We start from the raw sequence: 18,249 nt of genomic DNA, 5'->3' as shown, positions 1-18,249 counted from the left end.
CTTGAAATTTAATAATAACTGTACGGGATTATGAAAAATAATACTTTTTTTTTAATATGCATATAGACACCCACCTACGAATCAGCAAAAAAGTGGAATTCACAAAAAAAAATGTTTTGACTGAAGAAAAATTATAAAATAAAATTATGTTAATAATAGGTGACTAAATGCCAATTATCTCTTATTTCGTTTATTCAATCGATTGTAAAGAAATAAATAAATGGCACCTACGCGTTGACTAATAAATACTTCTACTAAAAAACTATTTTAAAAAATTAGACTTTAACATACCTAAGTCAAAGCCATCAATGAGAATTTTCAATATCCACCTTCATTGCAATTTAAGTAGAGTTAATTGTTCAACCACATTCATTTGTATCCACATATTTACGAAATAATGAAATATGTAATATATGGGCATACCCAGCGCATCTATTCTATACACAAGGCTGCTATCGGAGGCTATCGAGGGTAGTTTATCATATTTTGTGTATTGAGATATTATACATAATCGTTACAATAAGTTAGCCGTCTAAACTGTCTATCTCGTTCTAAAAGTTAACAGATATGCTGTCAAAACATAGCACTTTTCGACAGTTCAGACGGTTAACTAATTGTAATAATTAACCGCTCTTTACATACATATGATAAACTACCATCGATAGCCGCCGATAGCAGCCTTGTGTATTATTCTTCATATGCAATGTAAACACTAGAGATGTAGGTGATGTACCCAGTGGCGTGTCCGGTAGATTATACATAAACAGTTGTACGTATACATTTTGGTAGTGAACGTTTCTTCACATAACACATGGCAGAATATCATTGAGACCGGATGACAGGTTCTTCATCGAACGTTTCGCCGAACGCTAATTTGCACGCATTTTAAAAACATCGGTATAGGAATGTATGAAATACAATAACATCTGAAATCCGAAGTAATATAAGTGTATTAAGTTAATATTTAAACTATATAAGTACGATATTACTTATCACATTTCATGCAGATATAGATGTTTTTAAAATACGTACAAATTGCCACTCAGTGACATGCTTGACGAAGAACGTCCCATTTGGGTCTTAATACTATTCTGTTAATTTAATAAATGTACACGCCCATGATGTATAACGTTCAACTGTTTACGTATAATTTATATACCTATATAGGCGGCCAGTGGCGCACCCAGGATTTAATATTGGGGGGGGGCAAGGAGGAGAATGTAAATTAGTCCCATAGGATCTTTTTCTTCTTCACAGCCTAATTTCTCGTTTATCGGTCTTTTGTACACCATGGTCCCTACATCCTGAAACGGGCCCTCAGGCTACGATATTTGGCGGCCCCCCTACCTACCGCTAAGATTAAAGGCAGTGTGAAACACTACATTAACGTTCTTCAAATTGTGTTTCAGTTCAAATTAAGGGTACTTATACAATAAATTATTGGCGATTTTTAATACATCTACTTAAATAATGGAGCTGTCGAGTATCGACACATAATAATCAAAAAGTATATTGCACAATTATATAAGTAATTGAAAATGTTCATGGCCATGAAGTATAATAGCGCCGCAGGCGACTTTTTTTTACTATTAAAGCTAATTTATGATGTGTGTTTATCTCACATATCTGGTAAACCCGACACGCCGGGCCCCCCACAGCCCGGGCCTCCAGGCTAGAGCTCTGTCAGCCCTCCCCAGCCATGACCTACGCCACTCCGGAAATCAGGTGGACACCGAGATTTTTTTGACAGTCCCATTAGGGATTGTGTTTCTAAAAAAACCTGACATTAGTGTTTCGAAATTTTTGTGTTAGAAATTAAAATCTTAGAAATTTTTCTAAAAAGGGTGCTGGAGAATTATTACAAATCATTTTTTTGCCGTGTCTTTATTTGTATAAGCCCAACGGTATGGTTTATTGGCTTTCAATTTCAATGTTTAAAACCATTCTGATAATTTTCATTTTTGGGGGGTGCCAGGGCCCCTTGCCCCCCCCCTGGGTGCGCCACTGTAGGCGGCACTTGGAACAACACACACAAATAGTTATGGTGAGAGATTTTTTTTAAAGTAGGTATAAGCATGTTGTGAAAATGCGTATTTTTTCAAAATTTCCTTTCTGACGAAGAAACCATTTCATCTGCTTCATGGCAAAACGTCACTGGGTGTGCTTTAATTGATAGGATACAGACTATTTATGACGTTGTTTCATCCATAGATATTTGCGGTTTTTTTTTTAAGAAATATGATAATATAAATTAAGAATACTTGACAGAAGGAATGCACCTGAAATCGAGAATAATTGTTCTCCTCAATTATTTTCATGCACGACACTGAACTAATGGAGAATTGAGATCTTCGAATAATATGGATGTATGACAGATGTACGTATACTGAAATCCCTTGGACTGACAGGGTGATTAATGCTTACGTCGCGAGCGAAAGCGAAAGGATCAAGAAGTTCTGACTAGTATTAAACATAACTTTACCCGGCCATACTTCAAGGAAAGATCAACGATACAATATACGTAGTAGGGGAAAACTCTGCATTTCGTGGCTTAATAATCTCCATGACTGGCACGAGTGAATCTCCACTGAACCGTTCCCGGACAGCAGTCACTTAAATGAAGATCGACCTCTGACAAAGGACAGCAGACACATATTTTCAATATTTTTATTGCTAGATAAGAAGGTGTGAATTTTATTTAAAAATTGTTAAGATTTGATTGTTTGTAAAATAAGTAGTTGCCTAATTATTAACCTTCTTTAGAGATAACACGTTACAGATAACAGTATTAATAATACATAGTAGGCACCCAGGTACCGAATCAATTAATTGATTACTTTAATTACGTCACCTTGTTCGATCCTAAGGCCCGTTTTAGACGGGACACCGGTGTCGCGCTCGATATAATACGGGAGGCCCTTTGTATTCGAATAAAGGTGCACTTGTATTATGTTTATGAACGCCCCAGAGCTAAGGAGTCAACGCATAATTCCGCGTTATACATTAGAACATAAAACTGGCTGCGGTAATAAAAACAAGCGTATCGGCGGCTTGAGAATGTAGCGGCCGACGGAAAAGTGTACCGGACACGCGTTGACTCATTAGCTCTGGGGCGTTTATAAACATAATACAAATCCTCCTTATAATATACGAGTTCGATACCGGTGTCCCGTCTGAAACAGGGGTAAAATTATATTATGGGCCTCCAGAGTTTTAAAGTTGTATTAACAGATACCTACTTTTATTTTGACGAGGAATAGTTTATAAATCGACACGTTATACCGTTGGGCCATCGTGGGCGCAATTGACAATTAGCTACAAAAAAATATTCACATCAAATACATTTAAAATAATAAATAGATAGACATATGTCAGAATTCCATTAATAACCTACAAACCTGTAAATAAGACAATTAAAAAATATATTATACAAACTATATGAAAATGTCCTTATTTCTTATTGCCGATGTTATCAAGATCCTCACGGTGTCGCATGACACATTGTATCATCACATCACCACCAGATTCCATTAGAGGTTGGCTGATGATGATGTCGATGATTCAGCACAGAACGAAAACAACTGCACTTTTGAAAAATGCACTTAAAAAACCACAACATTTTTTTCAATGTAAACTTTGCACTCACTATTTAAATGAGTAACATGTGTTTTTACTCACATATAAAATGAGAATAAATACACAGCAATATTTACACAAACCATGAAATATATATACTTATATATTATAGAATATTTATATAATATTCCTTTTTCACCTTTATTTTCTTCCTTGAACGTGCAAAGTCGTTTCACAAAACTACGAAATATATCGGGTATACGATATACCTATCGCAAAATTGCGCACTTTTTATTTGAATTTAGAACGCGATCACTAAACATTCACCTGGAGTTGGCGACTGAATCGTAGATAAAAAGGCACTGTAATGTAAACAGTGCCAAACACGAAAACAAACAGATCGCAGCCTCACGGTATAAGATTTAGAGATACGAGCGAACGCGACCGAATGACACGACGGTCGAACGCCTACTAAGGAAAATGATAACAGAATCGTACGGCGGTGGCGACGCGTGACGGGCGAACCGGGAACCTGCATCGTCTGGCGCACGCGCACGGCAATCGCTGAAGAATTTTCCGAACAAAAACAATTAATTTGTGCAGTGGTCCAGACATTAATTAGATTTTGTTCAATAGACTCTACTACTGACGAATCTACTGTGTTTTTATTACCGTCAAACTCTCTCGATATGATTAAATTATATTCGTTGTATGCCCGCTCCTTAGGTGGAGCACATGGCAGTGGCGAAGACTCCTTATTGAAAGCCTACCCGCTACATACATTTAAATTTAAATAACCTAAAAACATTTCAAATGTAAACAAAACACCCACAGAGATATTTTATATTCCCAAACTTTTTCTGCAATGGAACACTTCGCATACCCGGAAATTTTAACGGAACACTAGGTTGGGTAATTCCTGCTAGTAAAAAATAAAAATAAATGTTATTAAAACACATTATTTATTTTTTAATATAAAACTATAATATAATATAAACATAAAAAATATGAATAAATAAAGCACTTAATGACTTTTGAGTCCTTGAATTGCATATCATCTTGATATCAGGCACAATATTGGTAAGTTGCATTCTAATATCTGGTGTGGCGTCGAGCCTTTTCCTGCACTTCGTTGCAGCACAAAAAGAAAATCCCGTTTCGCATAAATAGGTCGTAGAGAACGGAAGTAAAACAATAATAGATTGTTTTGACAAATATGGCTTACTCTTCTGACAAACTCGCCCAGAAATCATTTAAAGGCTGATCTTTGTATTTTGTTTCAAATCAAATTCACTAATTAAATCAATTAGATTTTTATAGTCACTGGCGCCTAAGGTTTAGCTGTCACGGAAAATGGATTACTAGTCTTCGGAAAATATTGCAAAAGATTTGTTTTCAAGTTATGTAAGTGTTCTAAAAATACTTTGGAAACTTCTTCATCTACCTTAAAATAGACTAAATAGAGTCTAGACCCTAAAACATAATCTATTATATATATTATATTACCCTCTAATAAAGCCAGTTTAAATATAAAAGGTGTTTATATGAAGTTGATCCCGCCATTCCATAACAGTAGATACAACATTGTAAAATCAACACCAATAAAAGATTATACAGCATTTTGTCTACGATAACAAGGAGCAGTAAGTATAACGCAATGACTTACAATAATAAATGACGTCAGCCATAATACAGATAAAACCATTTTTATCAAACCAATTACTTGCTCCAATCTATGAAATGCCAATTCGATAAATAAAGAATGTCGCAGGTGTAGGTATCTGGCATTGGCCAACATCATAATCCGCCAACGTGTTGCCAGTGAATAGAATATCGTGGATATTATTAATGATTTAGAGAACATTGTTGATGTATTACAGCGGGACCGCATACAATTTTGTTGGAAATAGATCGATGAGAATGGGGAATTATTTATGGATGTGGCAATGCCGATGGGGAGTGCTCGGGTAAGTACCATAGACACACGTGTACCCTGCCCAGTGGCGGTACGAAAGACATAACCAGCGGGGGAAACGAACGATCAGTAAATTCCCGTGTAGTTACTGCAACTCAAGGTCCCACTATTAGTCAGGCTGTGATACGTAGTTGTAAACTTTGATGGTAGTGGTAGTTTTTGCTCATACTTCCGAGTGTTTGTAGAAAAATATGAGCATTGTTTTATATTAAAATAAATTGTATCAATTTGAACGAAATGTCCAATCGTCAAATCTTCATTTATTGCAGGTGTTATCGCATTGCATTTGAAGATAATCAACAACTAGCAATACCAACGTAATTCGCCATTCAGTGCCAAAGCCTGAATATAGTCGGCCTTGCTGCAACTTAATCATGCAAATATCTACCTAAGTAGTTAGTCACCTAGCCCATTTTTGACAAAAATAATAAAACAAAAAAATATAAGTATAAACAATATTCACGAAAATCTCCTGCGTAGAATAGATACGCATGCGACTATAATAGGACTCGAACCTGCATCGGATTCCAGCACGAGTTCTTAACCCCGCCGACTACAAAAAATATAATAGGTATAGTAGATACATATAGTATACACATGACACTTTACTGTGTTCATATTTCAGAGTAGGTCCTGGCAATAAACGAATTCTCCGTTAAGACGGTATTTCAGTGAAACGGCAAATAATTTTCAACTATAGGTGCGACGAAATTTCGGACTGGCTGGCAATCGGAGAGCGAAAGTCGAGCTGTGAACACGTAAATTTGTTTTGTGATTCCGGCGGGGAAATTAATTCTTCAATCGTGTAAAGATGACTGAAAAACGTTACCCATTTACTTGAAAAAGAAAGCATGTCAATGAATATATTATTATTATTAGTAATAGAACAATAAACATAACATTAAATGGACGCATGTTGACTTTTTATGACAAATTATGTTTTGTTTTGCACGCGTCATTTGCACAATCTTCGCGTCGCGTTGTCACGATCGTTTTAGACCAGAGGGGGGCAAACTGCGGCCCGTGGGCCGCATGTGGCCCGCCGGGTATTTTTTGCGGCCCGCTATCATTAATTATGATAACGAATACGAATATGAACTGATTACGAATAACTTTTTTATAATTAAAACAAAATATATTGACATAGATTAAAATTTTTTTAGCACTAGTACGCGATCCATTGTCAATAGATATTGATAGTGTACCGACAGAGCTACAACTTGAGGTTATTGATCGGCAGACACTGATTTAAGAGAATTGCATCGTCGTGAAGAAATCTCCAAATTTTACAATGCCCTTAATTCAGACAAATTCGATCAATTTAAAGATTATGCAAGAAAATTGTTTTTTTGGATCAACCTATATAATTATGTGAACAAACATTTTCGATCATGAACCTCAATAAAAATTCTTTACGATCGAATATCTCCGACGCCCATTTACAAGCAGTTTTGAGAATATCAACTACAAAATTAACACCTGAATTTAAAAAAAACAGTTTCATTCTTCTCATTAATTTTTTTGTAGTGTTTATTTTTTGTGATAATAAATACTGTATATCTAAAAATGGTATTTTACTTGCGGCCCGCCGCTCATTTTGAATTCTTGAATTTGGCCCTCCATCTAAAAAGTTTGCCCCCCCCCCTGTTTTAGACCGTGCCCCAGCTGAAAAGCCTTAACAGATATTCCACGTTGCCAATAGATTTTTTTTTAAAATGCCGTATCCAAATCGTATTATCAAAACGATTAAAATGTGTCAAGTAAGATCTCTTATCTTCTGTCGCAATTTCTATATAGATACGTCTGTGAGATTTGAACGATAACGCAAGGGAATGAGGCATTAGAAATATGGTACTGAAGGCGGATTCTGAGAGTCTCGTGGATGGCGAAACGAACCAACGATTAATTCCAATTTTTGGTCATACACCTAGCTCGAAGGGAGGATGACGATATGGAAAAACCTGTTGGACTTTGACAGATCGATGGTTGTAGAGGACGAGGAAAAACCTCACTCTAAATGGGTTGATAAAATCAAATATGCCAAGGGGTTTCCACTGGCACGGGCCCAGTGTAAGAGAACTTTATTACGTATTTTTTTCGACTTATACGAGGTATACATGAGAACTCTGCCATTCTGAGCAGTGTTGACTTGCGTGTCCCTGATAACTATCTTAGAAATAGAGAGCATCGGTTGTTTATTCTCCCAAGGTGCAGAACCAACCTGCCACTGGTAATGCCAATCGGGAGGGCGATAACTATGTTCAACCAAATTGCTTCAGGTGTTGATATATGTTTAGGTGGACGCTATTTTATAAATTCTCAAAATAGGGTCTCCTTAGCAAACTCAGTGTACTTCTTTGAACTTCTATAGATGTATAGTGGTATTTTCACTGCGTTTATAGTATGTTATCTTTTTATATTTTTATTTTTATCGTTTTTATTACTTTTCTTCTTTATAATGTTTCATGTCATATTGTGAACGTCTTAAACTTATAATTTGTAATGTCCACAATATGTTTTTAAAAAAAAATAATTGAAACTAGATACCTATATTTCGAGCCAGGTGAGAAAATCATCCAGGTCACGAAGAAAAAGAAGAAGAATACAAATGATTAAATAATTACTATAGAAATTTATTATGTGTCAATGTTTTTATACGCCGCTGTTACTTCCTATACAGAAAAAAAAATCTTTAAAACATAAACCCAGAGCGGAGGGACAAGACAGGGGACTGATTTACAGCTTGTATTAAAGGTTTCTGGCGATAAAAGTCGAAATTTAAGGCGCAAACTCTGTACACACTATGTTTATTGGAAATTTATCCTCCGAATTAGATACACTTGACGGGAATGCGTTAAATTTAACACGCTAAACAGAAACAAACCTCTTTTATGTATTGTTGGGGTAACGTTGGGGTAAAAAGGATTTTACGTTTTCGCGGCGCCTGCATAATGACTCTCAATGTAGGAAATATACTGATTTTCCAGCACACAATGAACGGTAACGGTAAAAACCAGAGACCATTTTGATTTAAGGCTATACCTCAGCGGTCTAAAAAGATCGTGGCTAGGCGATGCGCGGATTGCGGGTCGCGGTTGCAAATGACATGCATGCCAAACGAAATATAATTTGTCATATAAATCCAACATGCGTCCATTTAATGTTCTGTTTATTGTTCTACCCGTGCGGCTCCGTCTCGGGACGGAATGAGCACTTAAAATCACTTCTTTCAGACACGTTTAAAGCGTCATAGAAAGCGGCCGTGCATATCCACGGCTGTGCATATATGACGGGTGGTGGTGGGCACTTTAACGTATCGTCACCGTTTTAGCAAAATCATCTATGTGTCACTTTTATCAAAAATGACTTTTAAATACCAAGTCATTCCTTATTTTTTTCTCTATAGGCCAGTAAAATGATCTATGTGTTGGGTAAACTCGCTCCGAAGTTATTTCAAAAAATAAAAAACAGCTATGTGTAAGGTTCAAAAACCACGGTTCACAAAAACAACTATGTGTATATTATAGTAACATATAGATGGTATTTTGATATCGAGAGTGTAATGTTTTTTTACAGTTTGGCTACACATAGTTTGTTTCTATGTTATATGCTATGCATTATGGTCTTGCACGACGGTTTGAAAGATGCTATCTCAAAAAGAGAGACAGGAAATATTCAATAATTTCTGGAAGATGCCTACATGGTCAATAGGGTATAGGCGAGAATTAATTTAAAAGTTGGATAAACAACTACAAACGTCTCGATGACAGTGGCCAATTGAAAGCAACAATGACAGGTAATAAGAATCTGACTGAAGATAAATAATTGGTAGTGCAACCAAAAATCAAAACGGAGAGATTTGTGGAAAAATGTTACATTATGGTTGGATCTAATTCCAAAGTTCCCAGCCATTATTGCAGAGAAAATACCTCCAGGGTGTATGTGGAATCGTGTTTCCAATCCAAAATACAAATGCATTATGCATATAAAAAATGGTCTCTGGAAAATGGTCATAAAGCAGCAGAATATACTCCAGTATATTTACCACCAAAAAATCAGTATCCACCAACCACGTAAAGATCAGTGTGCCATCACTGCCATCTGCTGTAGTTATAAAATGAAGAATGTTTCAGAAATGGAATACAATAGCCACATTATTAAAAAAAAAAAGATGCTAGAAGACCAAAAATGAAATGAAGGAGAGTACCAGAAGTATTACTGGACGGTTAGTAATCACAATGGATCTCCAAAGTGTGCTGCTATGTCCAAAACACAGGCACAAATGTATTATAAACAAAAGCTGCAACTACACAATTTCACCATATACATTCTTCATAATGTATCTTCTAATGAATTTGTCTCATCTCACCGAAAGCAGGACAATACAATGAAATAATTCTAATATCGGATGGGTGTGGATATCAAAACCGAAATAAATTATTCGCTACTGCTCTAAGTTATTTAGAGAGAAAAAACATCGAGATTCAACAGCTTTTTCTGGAAAAAGGCCACACCATGATAGAGGCTGATAGTGCACATGCCACCTAAGAAAAGTATTTTAAGCCTCCAATATATTCACCATCTGATTATATAGCACGTATGCGGCTAGCAAGACCAAACAACCTTATAAAATTAATGTCATTGATTTTTAATTTTTAAGAATTATGGATAAGATTAAATCTGGATTAAGTTCAATCAGACCAGGAAAACGAATCGGAGATCCTGTTGTATATGATATTAAAATGTTACAGTATCTACCAGATGGAACAATCTTTTACAAACTCAACTTTATCAGTGCAACCGTTTGACTGCCTTTGTAATATATATAATGAATCATTGCCAATATCGTAGTCGAAATACATACATCTTCAGGAATTAAAAAGTGTAATAGAGAAAGATCACCACTATTTCTACGATAACCTAACATTTAAACCTGCTAATAGAAAGTAAACGAACTTATAAATATAATATCATCTCACTATTGCATTAATAATTAATAAAATGATATTGCAATTTATCACTAACGCACTATGTATATTTCAACTATTATTTATGTAACAGTTTTTCATGAATTTATTATTATTCACATTTTGATGAATAAATTAAACTATGTGTATTTACAAAACGGTCAAAACAACTTATGTGACATCACAAACTGTATTTTTATTATTTTTGTATTAAAAATAAAAGATTTTTGTAAACAAAATAATAATCTTAGACCATTTTCTGATTATAATAAAGCATTCTTCATAATTTTAATGTTTAAATGTAACATTATTTTTTTATTCAGTTTTATCCTTCTTCTGCACAATTTGAGAAAGTGCACATAGATGCTTTTGCTAAAATGGTGACGGTATGTTCTATTAGTAACAATAATAATATATTCATTGACATGATAAATTTTTCAAGTAAATGGGTAACGTTTTTAGTCATCTTTACACGATTTAAGAATGAATACCCCCGTCGCCATCACGAAACAAATTGACGTGTTGCCAGCTCGACGTTCTCTCTCCGAATGGCGGCGAGTCCAAAATTTCGTCGCGCCTATAGTTGAAAATTACTTGCCGTTTCACTGATGTATCGCCTTAATAAGGAAATGAGGAACTGAAGTTCGAAAGAATCTCAATTTAAATGGTGCATAGGTAACCCTACTTTAAATAAGTGTGCGAATGGAAATTCTACACTATTTAAAACATTCCGTAAATAATGCTCTAATTAAAAAATTATCCATTACTTCATTAGTACTATTCATAGAAAAAATAAATATTAATTTATGTGTATTAGTGTTTACAAGACGTGTAACTACAAGTCAGGCAGAAATATTTAAATTAGGCGTTTATGAAGGGGTCTAGGACGATTTGGCACCGGGACAACTGGACGCCACGCAATTCAAAAATAAATAAACGTTAGGTACTTATACATACATTTAAAAAAATATTTAATATTATTATTTATATTTAAATTATTATATTATGATTCAATAGTTCGTGAGAATTGAAATATGCACACGTAAATAATGATTTAATCGTGCATACATTTAAGTTCCAACGAAAAAAGAGTTTTTTTATTTTTATATAAAGCCTTAGGCATGGTAATTCTCAATCCGCAATAGAAAAAAAACATTATGTAAAGAGTAAAATTAATTAAAACTACTAAGTGGTAGATAGAAACTGATTAAAATTCATCGTCTACGTTCTGTTTACGTGTATACGACAGTGCGGAGTCCAATTGTCCTGGCGTCCAGTTGTCCCATTCCCTTTATGAAGACGTGTAATCCAATATAGTATCTAGGAATAGGTACAATGTTTATAACTTTTCATGCAGGTAACTCAGCTACACGTATTAATCGTTTTTCATCCATAAATACGTACAAAAAACTATTGTATATACTTAAATGTCACTTGTAAGTATTCTTCACTTCTCACTTGTGCATTTTCTATGAAGATAAAAGCCAAATAAGATGTAAGCGTCTTCTAATCAGCGTACATAAGTGAAACGGCAAATAATTTTCAACTGTATGAAGAACGAAATTACGGCCGAGTTGTCATTCGGAGAGCGATAGTCGAGGCGACTGCACGTCGATTCGTTTTGTCATAGCGTCGGATGAAAATATTCTTAAATCGTGTAAAGATGACTAAAAAACTTTACGTACTTATGTAGTTAAAAAAGAAAACATCTCAATGAATATACTACTTATTATTATTACGAATATAATAATAAACATAACATAAAAAGGACGCATGTTGAACTTTTATGACAAATTATATTTCGTTCGGCTTCCGTCATTTGCACCCGCGACCCGCATTCCGCGCATCGCCTAGTCACGATCTTTTTAGAGGTTTTAAGGTATAGCCTTAAGATCCGCGTCTACCTTATAATTGAAATAAACACACATCACAAATTTGCTCTAATGGTAAAAAAGTCGCCAGCGGCGCTATTTCAATTAAAGAGTCTTAAGATTTTCAGATGTGTGGTTGTGTGAGACAATCTTTAATTGTTGTGTTTGAAGAGTCTTAAGATTTTCAGATGTGTGGTTGTGTGAGACAATCTTTAATTGTTGTGTGGATATTCGACAATTCCATAATTTAAATCGGTGTAATCAAGAATACAAAAAATACACTGAATACCCTTAATTTTACGTGGAACACCATTTGGAAAACGCTTCTGAAGAGCATCACACTGTCTTTAACCCTGCGATGGGTAGGGGGGGCAAAGATCCTAGCCTGGGGGCCCGCTTCAGGATGTGGAGGCCATGCACATCACTCTTTATGTAGCCCAAACCTACATGGTTTAACCTATTTAAAAATTATGCAGTTCGCCAGAATATCTAACGACTAATATGTTAATCATTTGCGCAGGGTAGGTACCTACTATGATTCGCAGCAGGTACTTACCGATCAAAGTATTTTGCACAATATTTTTCGGGTTACTGCATACTTTTCAAGTAATAAAATTTTACTGCACTGAAGAAAAACGATCATTTTTTAAAAGCTATTATGCATATTTCACTTGAACAACCGGAATTAAAAGTTTAGTCTATAGCTAGAAAGTATCGTGTCATTTTTTTGTTATGTACTTTCGTTTAACGGATAAGTATATTTATATACTAAGCAAAAACAAAGAACAGTGCCTAATGAATTATTGCCATGTACGTCAAATTAGGGTCGTTTTATGCATTACGTCTTAAGCAGCTAAATAACCCTGCAGAAAAGACTCCAACTAAAGTACGAATTTTTAAATATTTTTTTTTTAAAAGTTTTTGAAATAAAAATAAATCCAAACAACAGCACGTTAAAATAATTTTATTCAACAATCAAGGACGAATTATTGTTATCGACTATAGAGGACGTTCTACAGAATTGGCCTTGAGAATTGAAAATATGATTTTTTAACATGTGGTCCATAATAACTGGTCTACTAGTTAATATAAAAAGGTCGTGTCAAAGTTGTTTGTGTTAATAAATTTGCTCTGTGACTGATCCGACTCATATTTCACATTCATTTCATCAGGGCTGTCGAAGACATAAATCATAATATATATTTATAATTTTAAATTTTTATTTATAATATATATTATTTAAGTTTTGTGCATCTAATGCCGGGTCCACACTGGCAACAAGTTAATTTGCTGGCAACCTCGTTAGATTTTACGATAATTATTGTAAAATTTCTTAAGCAATTATGGTAAGTATCGTAAAATTTAATGAGGTTGCCAGCAACTTGTTGCCAGTGTGGAAATGGCTTAATATCCACTGTGGTTCACGTAGTGGCATGGACCTGGGGTTAGCTAATTCAGGAAGTCAACACCCATGATAGAATTTTTTCCAGTTTTGGTTGCATTATATTCCAAAACTCTTCTGTAAAAATCGTTTCCGAGTTTATAAATGGAAATTTCTCGGTGTACATAGTAAACAAACCTACGAATAAAAAAAGACAAAAAGGAACATACTGATTCATCGCAGTAAAATCTGGTAATCAAATTCGCCATTTTGAAAAGCGACGATTTTGCGTAAACAAATATCACGTGGTCTGTACGTGTGCGGCAAACTTCGATTGTGTTTGTAATTTTGTGCAAAGTGCGAATGTAATGTTTTCAAATAATTGATATGGATTAATTATACCATCGTATTATTTTCTCGAAATCATAAACATACTATAATAGTATTTGAGTATCAACCTATGTTCAATTTGAATTGGGTTATAATAATAATATACCCGTATATATATCAATAGTATGTTTGCTACAAAATCCACCCAAGTTATCAGTACGTACTTGCACAGGTTTGATTAAAGACCATGATGAAATTAACATTTAAAAAATATGAATGCTTAATATTATTTTGACAGCCCTGTTTTCTGATCGGCTTCATCTCGCAGGTGTTCATAAAATAATAATAATTCTCCGCGCGGCAGAAATTATCAGTAATAATAATAATATTTCTTGAAATAAAATCTACGATGATTAGTGATTTTTGCGAAAAGATCGATTTAAATTGACGTAGTTACGACGCCGAGGTCCTTTTTATACTAAATTATATTTGAACGGCGGGCTCTTCAGCGGGCCCTTAAAGGCTTTTATAATCAGTAGGTAGGTACATGAAAATTATTTTATCTTTTTAATTGATAGATTATCTTAGCCAACCGGATACGATCTTTCACTGGATGAAGACATCCTGCACATTCTTTTATTATTTAATACTGTTAGGAGTTCGTCAATATATTTGCCTTCATGAGTAATCATGAGCAAGCGAACTATCCGTCTAATGACGCCGGATGTGGCGTTAAAGACCTGCCAGAAAAAATGGGATGCCTCCACCAAAGGCAGGCAAACATAAGTGTATGTTTTGCGAATTTATATAACTGCTTTGACTCCGGACCATTACACCAACCAATTTTTGGCTGGACCTGTTGTATGAGCTTGATGTTGTTACCCGTTCAAGATCCTCTGGGAATGTCCTAAAATGTGTACGAAAAGGGAAGAGCTGTTCAAGTCATTTCTATTAGCTGTTGGACCCATCAGACCGTCCAACCTGGTCGCCGTAAAGACCAGTGAGGTTGCACTTCGAAAAATTTCGACGTCATACTGCCGACGTTTGTATTATCTTTGTTACCTATACGCGCTCTTCTCCCATAGGCGCTTTTAACTTAGTCATGTAAATTCAGTCAAGCCACACTCGAGTGCATGTCGACCTCAGTTTTGGGTAACTACTCCTGAGACACTACCAGTCATAAAAAATATGCTTCTTATCGTAGGGTCCCGAGATACATCCGATTAAGATTTTGCGTTTGTGGTTTGGTGGGCGTATTCCGGATGCCGCCAAAGAGTGCGGCACTTCGTACCCTTGTGGCACAGCCTCAAGGGCTCCGTCGCCGTGGCCGGCCCTCCCTCACCCTGCAGCGGTGCTACAAGAGCGACCTACGTGCTGCAGGTCTGACATGGCGGGAGGCGCAAGAGTTGGCGATGGACCGAGGGAAGTGGCGCCAACTTGTGCTTGCCCTATGCCCCAATGTTGGGACGTGACAGGGTGGAAGAAGAAGAAGAAGAGGTTTGGTGGGCACATTAGCTTCAGTGCCTTTGCGGAGGTGTTTCTATCAGACACACCACTGATTATCCTCTCTTTTAGCGACATCCATCCCCATTCCTGTCCATTGTGATCTATTATAATTATGACAAAATTCTATAATACCTAGGTCCATGCCCCCCACATCCTGAACCGGACCCCCTACCTATCGCTAGGGATAAAGGCAGTGTGACGCTCTGCAGTAGAGTTTTCTAAATGTGTATATTTAGTGTTTTTTTGTATATTTTGAATTATGGAGTTGTCAAATATCGATAAACAATTAAAAATTGTATTGTAGGTATACCTACAACCACATAGTTTTATAATATAACATTATTGAAGGAAAAGGTATTACTTCAGAATATAGCTAATCTAAACTAGGGAATACTTTTTTTTTTAAAGTTGGTAAGTATATTAGTTTATTCCAATTTTCAAAATCACATAATTATTAATATTATAGATTCCCGCATGGTAATAGGTACCTACCTCGGATCGGTTTCTTTCGCGGCCTTTGCATACCTGGCGCTAAGCGTACCTGCATACCGCCTCACCTCGCTCGCGATAAGCAATCTTGTCCGCGAGACACCTGCCGAGAAGTACATACAAGAGAAGTGCGTGTTCGCGACAGCCACAAATCCCGCGCCGCGACAAGTGCACGGATAAAAAGCTCGCGGGGTGCAATTCTCGAACACGCCGGGTAAAAAAATAGTGACAATAAATCCGTTATGTATACTGCCAGTAAGATTTTTCTTACCATTAATCTCAAAGGTATTAAATTCCTAAAGGGGGTATAGGGAGATAATTTTATACACATTTTACGTAGAAATACTAATTACGCTGACATCGTTAAATACAAAAAAAAACATTATCTCAACTGATGAAATGGACCCCGATGTATATAAGTTGAAAAATAGCTATAAGTGACTTCGCATTGCAGGTTCATTTGTAGTAAAATTATGCTCTCAAACATATTTGCTAGAGCCATACTGAGATAAAACGCCATGCATTAAACGTCTATTTTTTTCCAATAAACTAGTAAGTATGTAAACCAAGAAAACCTCAAAGCAGGACTCCATTTTTATTTACAAACAATGCTGTCCACGCAAGGAATATTATGTTTTCTACAGTAAAGCGATACATTCTAGTTTAAGATAATGACATTTGAAAATTTGCACAAATTCCCATTTCAATGTTAAAGCCTCGAATTTTTTAAAGTAAAATGTGTTTATTTTTTTATTTATTTCTAATTAAATTAGCAATGCACAATGAAATTTTATAGTTTAACAAATAATCAACTCAAACAATTCCGTCTATAATTATGGAATTAATGATTAATCTCAGAAAGGGTTATTCGATTTTATCAGCCATTGAAGACATTTTTGATTATTTTTATTGAATTATAAGAGACTTTTCTACATCGAATGGCGTTAGTAACTCACACCATTAAATTGTGCGCTGTTTCTTCATAGAACTAGGATATTGAATGGTTTGGCATGAATTGGCTAATACTACAACTGAGGCATGGTCTAAAAAGATCGTGACTATGTGATGCGCGGACTGTGCAAATGACGCGTGCCGAACGAAATATAATTTGTCATAAAAATTCAACATGCGTCCTTTTAATGTTATGTTTATTATTATATTCGTAATAATAATAGTATATTCATTGACGTGTTTTCTTTTTCAAGTACATGCGGAACGTTTTTTAGTCATCTTTATACGATTTAAGAATATATTCCTCCGACGCCATCACAAGACAAATTGACGGGCTCACACCTCGACTCTCAGTCTCCGATTGGCGACGACTGCGAAATTTCGTTCCACCTGCTGTTGAAAATTATTTGCCGTTTCACTTATGTATGCTCTTTCATACTAGGTATGTAACTATAGTGTCAATATTAAAAATGTAATCCAAAATATTCATATAAACCCATATTATGTATGTTTAGATATTAATCCAGGCACTTTCGATTTAGCACTAATTTACGTCGTGGATTAAAAATGTACACAATAAATAATTCAAAGAAACATGTGAAATTATCAAATAAACCAATTTCGATATAAAAAGAATACATTCAATATAGCACATTAAAAATATAAAAGTCAAATAACTGGCACAAGAAAAATCGCTGATAAAATTTATAGATATATTTTATACGATATCAACCTTATCAGTGATTTTAGTTATTTTTTTTTACTAATATAACAGTAATCAATTGATAAGATGATATCACTATTATTTATTTATCAAGGTTAATCGATGAAGAAACTGGTACTCCCAATAATAATTAGTTTTTAGTATTCCCAAGTAAGTAAGTAAACTGCATCAACAGTGTTGTCAGCAAAAAACTATTAGTAGGTATTACAAAACTTGCTGGCATTTCTGAATAGTATGTAGTGTCGTTGAATTGCCATTCGCCTGTCAGAAAAAGTGTAGCCATTTTGGCAGATATGGTGACGTATGGATTTTGTCTTTTATTACTATATCGACTGTGGAAAGGAGGAAAAAGGACGTAATCCACATAAATCAAATTTTACAGGAGGCACAAAAACGTGTTTGTTATGGTTGTCGGTCAAAGATAAAATGCAAAATATACATAACCTTGAAGTGCATGATAATTAATAATTTTGTTTTTA

General features: G+C 35.1%; 1 protein-coding gene across 2 annotated transcripts in view; it reads right to left on the bottom strand.

Annotated features, from left to right (window-relative positions):
- Positions 1–18,249, bottom strand: part of step (cytohesin steppke) — a 341,111-nt gene that overhangs the window by 308,953 nt on the left and 13,909 nt on the right. Inside the window, exon 1 of one of the 2 annotated variants that reach the window (XM_085949518.1) lies at positions 3,776–4,049. The exons of the other annotated variant lie outside the window; for it this stretch is intronic. The gene's annotated coding sequence lies outside the window, so the exon portion shown is untranslated. Of the gene's footprint in view, positions 1–3,775; positions 4,050–18,249 lie in introns of those variants that run through there. 2 annotated transcript variants of the gene reach the window in all.

Source organism: Rhyacophila brunnea, unplaced genomic scaffold, assembly GCF_057557595.1.
Source record: "Rhyacophila brunnea isolate RB1 unplaced genomic scaffold, BYU_Rbru_1.0 scaffold_22, whole genome shotgun sequence".
Lineage (NCBI taxonomy): Eukaryota > Metazoa > Arthropoda > Insecta > Trichoptera > Rhyacophilidae > Rhyacophila > Rhyacophila brunnea.
This window is presented reverse-complemented; position numbering and strand designations above follow the sequence as displayed.